Raw genomic sequence first — 7715 nt, 5'->3', positions numbered from 1 at the left:
ATAAGAATCTAGAGTATTGGAGAACTGCGCGAGTGCTCAACCAAAGGCAGTTGAGATGGGCCCAGGAGTTCTCCAAATTTAACTTTGAGATTTGTTACGTACCAGGCCCGGAGAACGTTAGGGCGGACGCTCTCTCACGCAAACCTGAATATTTGGAGGGAGAGGGTGCACCCGAAGAGACCCATGTTATTCCCGAGGACCGCTGGGTGTGTGGGGCGGCTTTGGTGGGGCAAAGGGAACTGGTAGAGGGAACGGTGCAGGATGAATACGCCCAGGACAAACTCAGGGGTCTCAGGAGGGAGGGAGACAAACCCGGGGGTTTTGAGGAGAGAAACGGGGCGTTGTACTACAAGGGAGCGTTATACATACCTGAAGGGGAATTGAGGGAAAAGGTACTCAAGCAACTGCACGATAGCCCCACAGCAGGGCATTTTGGGCAACACAAAACCATGTGGCTGGTTACCAGGGAATTCTGGTGGCCCAAGGTCAGGGAAGATGTGCGTGAATATGTGAGAGGGTGTGACCGATGTCAACGAGCCAAGGGGGAGAGGCGGGCACCGGCAGGTTTATTAGAACCACTACCCACGCCGGAAAGACCATGGGAGGCAGTGGCAATAGATTTCATGACTGATCTGCCCAGGTCCAAAGGGAAGACAGCCATTATGGTTGTGGTAGACCTGTTAACCAAGATGGCCCACTTTATAGCCTGCTCACATGCGGTCACAGCAGAAGAAACCGCTAAATTGTTTGTGGAAAATGTGTTTAGGTTGCATGGTGCCCCCTTGAGGGTGGTTTCGGACCGAGGGAAACAATTTACTTCCAGGTTCTGGAGGAAGCTCATGAGCTTATTGCACGTAGAGGTGAATTTTTCCACTGCCCGTCATCCAGAAACCAATGGGCAGGCGGAAAGAACTAATGGTGTCCTCCAGCAATATTTGAGGTGTTATGTGAATGACAGAGAGAATGATTGGGTGGAGAAGCTGGCGTTGGCAGAATTTGCCTATAACAATGCAGAGAACGTGTCCACGGGGATGAGCCCTTTTTTGGCCAATCACGGGTGTCATCCCCGAGCCTTCCCAGGGGGGGAGGGGGAGAACTGGAGCGTTCCTGCCGCAGAACAGTTCGTTGAAGAAATGGAAGCGATCCATCGCCAGCTCCAACTTAATTTAAACAGGGCGAAGGAGGAATATAAGAGGCAGGCAGACAAAACCAGAAGGGAAGGGGAAAGCATTAGGGTGGGGGACCAGGTGTGGCTGTCCACCCAAGGGTTACCATTTAAAGGAGGTTGTAAGAAGTTAAGACCCAAAAGACTGGGCCCATTTGAAGTCACGCAACAGGTCAACCCAGTGGCTTTCAGACTCCGGTTACCGAACCACATGAAGTTGCACCCAGTGTTCCACAGATCATTGCTGTCACCGTATATAGGGGACAGAGAGGGGAGGGTCAATAGGGGACCAGCTATGGAGGAAAAAGAACACAGCTACCATGTAGCGGAGATTCTCGATTCCAGGTGGAGGGGAGAGCAAGTAGAGTATTTGGTAATGTGGGAAGGGGAGCCAGAGTCGGAAAACACCTGGGTCAGGGCAGAGGATGTAGATGACGAGGTTTTGATTGAAACTTTTCATCAGAGATTCCCTAGAAAACCCCAGCCAGTGGCAAGGTTCCGGAGGGAATACTTCGCCACCACCGACGACGAAGAAGAGTTGGAGGGGTTCGCTGATTCCGAGGTGGAGGAGGATTCAGCGAGTCGGAACGAAGACCGATGGAGGGAATTGTTCGAGACGTCTGAAGATGAAGAGGATTCTTTTAGGGGTTTCAGCTCCTCACCGCCCAGAGGAGAAAGTAGGGGCGGGGGAGAGGGGGGCCCTGGAGGGGAGGTGGATGTCAGGGAACTGACATCGGAGGAAAGGGAAGTGGTAAGGCTCCCAGAGACTGGGAGAGAGTCAACAGCCAAAGCAGGGACCAGCAGGGGGAGCGCGGGGTCTCTGGAGGAGGATCTCAGTAATGCTGAGAGAGACGCAGCAGCCCAGGCAGGAAGCAGCAGGGAAGAGAAAGGGGTGAGAGACACTTCGAGCGAAAATAGCGGGGAGGTGTCAGAAGCTACTGCAGGGAGACCCATGCTTCGCCGGAAGCTGCCACGTCGTGAGTCCAGGAGACGCGTTTCCGTTAAGGAACTTCTTTGCTGGAAGCGCTTCCGCAGACAGCCACTGTCAGACTCTACTAGTGACTAGAGCAGACATGTCTGAGGAGCTCTGTCACACACAGAGGTTTGTGGGGTCGCACAAACTCTGAAGGGGCACAATTTTAAGCACAAGCAGCTAACCATCCCCTGACAGTATGGTTTTGCAGGGAGCAGCATTCTATCTCTGCTACCCAGGAGGGACAGGTGTGTGTGCAGGAAGAGGGGAATAAGCTATGAGGAAAGACTAGCTCAGGGTAGAACTTCTTCCATCTCTCTGTGCTGCTGGGACAGACCTCAGCCTGAAATCCTGGGGAGCTGCTGCCAGTCAGGGTAGACCAGTGTTTTTCAACCTTTTTGGGCAAAGGCACACTTGTTTCATGAAAAAAAATCACGAGGCACACCACCACGGTGTGCGGAGAGGGAGATGTCAGAGCCCCGCTGCTCTCTATGGAGAATCAGATGAGAGCAGACCGCCTGTCCGCTCTCATCCGATCCCATCCGATCTGATCCCCACCCAGGATGGATGGAAAATAGGGTGGACACAGTCCGGCGCCCGCCTAGTGGGCAAAATTTTGACTTTTTTTAAAAAAATCTTTTGAATTTTTCAATTTTTCCCACGGCACACCAGGCAACATCTCGCGGCACACTAGTGTGCTGTGGAACAGTGGTTGAAAAACACTGGGGTAGACGATACTGAGTTAGATTGATTGTGGAAGATTCGAGCCATGGGATTTACTCCCACAATATGTTGTAGTGGACACCAAATTGGATGGCTTTGAAATAGGATTGGACAGATTCATTTTCATACCATAAATTAGGGTCGCCATATGGCTTTGGCTGTAATGTCTGGAAAAATCCGGTCATATAGCAACCCATGTTGGAAGTGTAGGTTTTGGTGAATTTCCTCTGGTTTTTCACTTTTTGAAATATGGCAACCCTGCTATAAATGTTCAGGGAGGTGGGTGGGTTGTTATATTTTTGTTGGTTTACATTGCAACAACTGTGTCCCTCTAAAAAGCATGAATGCACTACAGAAAAACTAATAAAGTAGAATGGTGTGTGGGTTAGGGCTCAGCGATATATCAATATAAATCACAATGTGGAGCCAGACAACGCTTCTCTCAATTTCTGCAGCTCCTGTTAGCTTGGCCGGCTCAACTCTCCCCTGTGTCCTGCAGGGGGCAGCAAAAATCACAATGCGGGGGAAACAGTGAAGCTAGCCAATGTCTCTACATAGCTCCATCCTTATTTCAGGCATCATGATATATCAGAATATTGTGATGTTTTGCATGGTGATATCTTCTTCTTTTTCTTTTTTGGTGATCACTTGTAGCAGAGTAAGATTGTTTTCCATTAACACAGTTTTAACAATGAGTCCGTAAGTGACTGTGGAGGCCAATTCTGGATTCACACATCCTTCCACAGTGGGGACATTGGTTCCCGGGTGGGAGTTGATCACAGTGTGGATTTGCCAAGCGTACCTTCCTCTTAGCACATTTTTCCCTTGTGTCCTGAGATCAAGTGTCTTCAAAGCCCATGACACCTTTGGTAAAGGCTGTTCTCCAACTGGAGCGCTCTCAGGCAAGTGTTTCCCAATTGTTGGTGTTTATACTACATTTTTTTAAAAATTGCCTTGAGACAGTCTTTAAACCTCTTTTGTTGACCACCAGCATTACGCTTTCCATTTTTAAGTTCGGAATAGAGTAGTTGTTTTGGAAGATGATCACCAGGCATCCACACAACATGACCAGTCCAACGAAGTTGATGTTGAAGAATCATTGCTTCGACACTGGTGAGCTTTGCTTCTTCCAGTACACTGACATTAGTTCGCCTGTCTTCCCAAGTGATGTGTAAAAATTTTCGGAGACACCGTTGATGGAATCTTTTGAGGAGTTGGAGATGGCGTTTATAAGTGGTCCATGTTTCACAAGCATCCAGTAAGGTTGGTAGTACAATAGCTTTGTAAACAAGCATTTTGGTTTCCTTGTGAATGTCCCAGTCCTAAAGCACTCTGCACTTCAATCGGGAGAAAGCCGCACTCGCAGAGCTCAGACGATGCTGGATTTTGGCATCAATGACGGCATGGTGATATATCATGATGTTGAAAACCAGATATTGCCCAGCCCTAGTGTGGATGGTCCAGACGATCCACCATTGAGTGCTCTATTATTCCATCCGTGGCATGTTGCAGAATACGCCCATGAAAAAACACCAGTCTGGGGGCTTCCTCAGTGTGACTGGATGAGGCCCTGTGTGAGTTTAATTCCGTGCAAGCAACACTGCCTTTCCCCTCAGTTAATATTTGCTGAGCCATTAATGAATGGGTGGAGGGTAGCATCCAGTTAACATGTCCAGTATCCTCTCCCCTTCATCTTCTCAGTAAGCTGATATGAAGCGAGTAATTAATACAGAGGAACGTGAGTACTGAGATGAGCAGATTTTTGCAAGCTGATCTAGGAGGGTTAGTTTACCACCATCACAAGGAAACAATTCTCCTTCTCCCTGGGAAAGAGGAGTGAATTGGCTCGGAGGCAACAACAAGCACATTAGCATCTTCACAGGCTCCTTATGAGGTTAACGGGGTATCTCACATATGGTTGGTTTGCATACAAATGCTAATGTTTAATGTTTTTCGATTACAGTATATGGTTCAAGGAAACATGGGTGTGTCTGTCCCCCTCCAAGTATTCCATTTTGATTAAAAATAGCTTTTAGGGCAGGTGTCGTCCGCTATACACTTTTGCTTAGGGGGTTCAGCCCTATTTGATTCGCTAGTGGTTGATGTCAGAACAGTAAGGCATTCTCACTTGCAAGGAAAAATATTTACTTCAGTGTTACAACAAACTCCTTGCCCTGCTCTGCTCAGAGGTAAGCCCTGCCCTGTTCAATGGGGCTTATTGTCATGTTAGTGTGCACAGGACTGCAGAATGTTGCACCAGCAATTCAGTCTTTTTTTTTTTTTTAATACATTTTTATTGAAGTTATACACGGAAAACAGACATATATGAAAATACAGAGAAAAAATTACAAAAGAAAAAAGAAAGAAAAAAGAAAAACCACACATCCGAAAAAAGAAAAACACACAATCTGAACTTCCCTCCATCCTTTTGATAAGTATCAAATATCTCCTTCCATTACGTATTTGATTTTCAATCTATAGTCTTAAATTCACTCGCTGGTCGTATTGTTCTAACCCCGTCAATTCACTTTAAGCATTTATTCCAATATATTTCCAAAATTTACTCCAATTTTTCAGAAATTTCTGTTCATCCTGGTCTCTTATTTTACCTGTTAGTTTGTCAAGCTCAGCATAGTTTACCATTCTAATCTGCCAGTCCTTTATGTTGGGGATGGATTCCACTTTCCAATATTGTGCCAACATAATTCTCGCTGCTGTGGTGGCGTAGAGGAATATCGTCCTATCTTCCTTTTTAATTTCTTTATCCATCATTCCCAACAGGAAGGCTTCAGGCCTCTTGGGAAAGGTATACTTAAATATTTTTTTAAGTTCATTATAAATTAATTCCCAAAAGCCTTTCACCTTTTTACATGTCCACCATAAATGATATAGGTCACCCTCCACCTCGCCACATTTCCAGCATCTCTTATCCTTTAATCTATACATTTTGGCCAATTTCACAGGGGTGTGGTACCATCTATATAGCATCTTCCAGATATTTTCTCTCAATGCCATACATGCTGTAAACTTTATGTTACAATTCCAAACTTCTATCCACCTTTCAAAATCAATATTATAACCAAAGTCAATTGCCCATTTAATCATTGCCTCCTTCACCTCCTCATCTTTGGTGTACCACTCTAGTAATATATCATAAATTCTGGACAGGGTTTTATTATTGCCTTCTATTACTTCTATATTAAATTTTGATTTTTTATCATCAAAACCCGCCTTCCTCTTATCCTCTTTTAACAAATCATTCACCTGGTGGTATTGCAGCCAACCAGTGAATAATTTTTTTATTTCTTCATAAGGTCTGAGTTTGGGCCCTTGGTCAGTTTTTCTTAACATTTCTTCATAGGTGGCGTTTATCTCCTCCATATTTATTTTCTTAATCGTTAAGGCCTCTATTGGTGAAATCCACCATGGGGTTTTTCTTTCAAGGAGGTTTTTGTTCCTTTCCCATGCTTGATATAATGGTCCCCTAAAAATATGGTCTAAGAAACTCTTGTGAACTCTCACTTTCCCATACCAAAGGTACGAATGCCATCCGTACCAATTATTAAAGCCTTCCAGGTCCAGTAGCTCTTTATTCTCCAGTTTTATCCAATCTTTTACCCAATATATACAAGCCGCTTCATAGTATAAGCTTAGGTCCGGGAGAGAAAAACCCCCTCTTTCTTTTTTGTCTATCAAAATTTTCATTTTTATCCGTGGCCTTTTCCCCTGCCAAATATACTTCAGTCTTGTAGCATTTTAAAAAGACTAATGTAACAAGTAACACCCCTTCATGGATCACTGCCTTGCCGTGGCGAAGGGGCTTGAAGAACTCAGGGAAGCTATGAACTACGCCGAGCAGGTTTTCCCAGTAGTGATGTATGGAAGTGAGAGCTGGACCATAAAGAAGGCTGATCGCCGAAGAATTGATGCTTTTGAATTATGGTGCTGGAGGAGACTCTTGAGAGTCCCATGGACTGCAAGAAGATCAAACCTCTCCATTCTGAAGGAAATCAGCCCTGAGTGCTCACTGGAAGGACAGATCGTGAAGCTGAGGCTCCAATACTTTGGCCACCTCATGAGAAGAGAGGACTCCCTGGAAAAGACCCTGATGTTGGGAAAGATGGAGGGCACAAGGAGAAGGGGACGACAGAGAATGAGATGGTTGGATGGTGTTCTTGAATCTACTAGCATGAGTTTGATCAAACTGCGGGAGGCAGTGGAAGACAGAAGTGCCTGGCGTGCTCTGGTCCATGGGGTCACGAAGAGTCGGACACGACTAAACGACTAAACAAACAAGTAACAATGTAACAAGTATCTATTTGTTAGCCTTCAAGGTGCAGCCAAGATCTGGAAGTTCTTGTTACATTTGAATTAACTCCTGTCAAACAAAGTGGGTATAATTATGATTAAATATCCTGCAATTGCAATTCCTATGCACACTTAACAAGGAAGTAAGCCCCATTTGTTTATTATCATTTCCTATTTCTTAAATGATATTTCACCCTTCCTCACAAAGGAGTTCAGGACTGCAGACATCAACAATAAACATTAAAACACACACAGCAACCTGGAAATAGTTAAATACATTCTGAACAACAGTTTAAAATTTAAATTTAAAAGCATTTCTATTCTGCTTAATATTTCAAAAATCTCTTAAGTGGTGTGAATTACTCCTGAATAAACATTCATAGGATCTGGTTGCAGCTTGCGAATAAATCACAGCGAACGACTCCCAAGAAATATACAATACATAGACCGGATCCGGCTTGCAAAGCGTCCAGCCTCTATTTATTTATTTATTTATTTATTTATTTAAGGCTACTGCGCCTTTAAATTTTCTGGGACGCTTCCCGC

Source organism: Podarcis vaucheri, assembly GCF_965113315.1.
Source record: "Podarcis vaucheri genome assembly, chromosome: 16".
NCBI classification, from domain to species: domain Eukaryota; kingdom Metazoa; phylum Chordata; class Lepidosauria; order Squamata; family Lacertidae; genus Podarcis; species Podarcis vaucheri.
The sequence above is the reverse complement of the archived record's forward strand: the minus strand, read 5'-3'. Positions refer to the sequence as shown.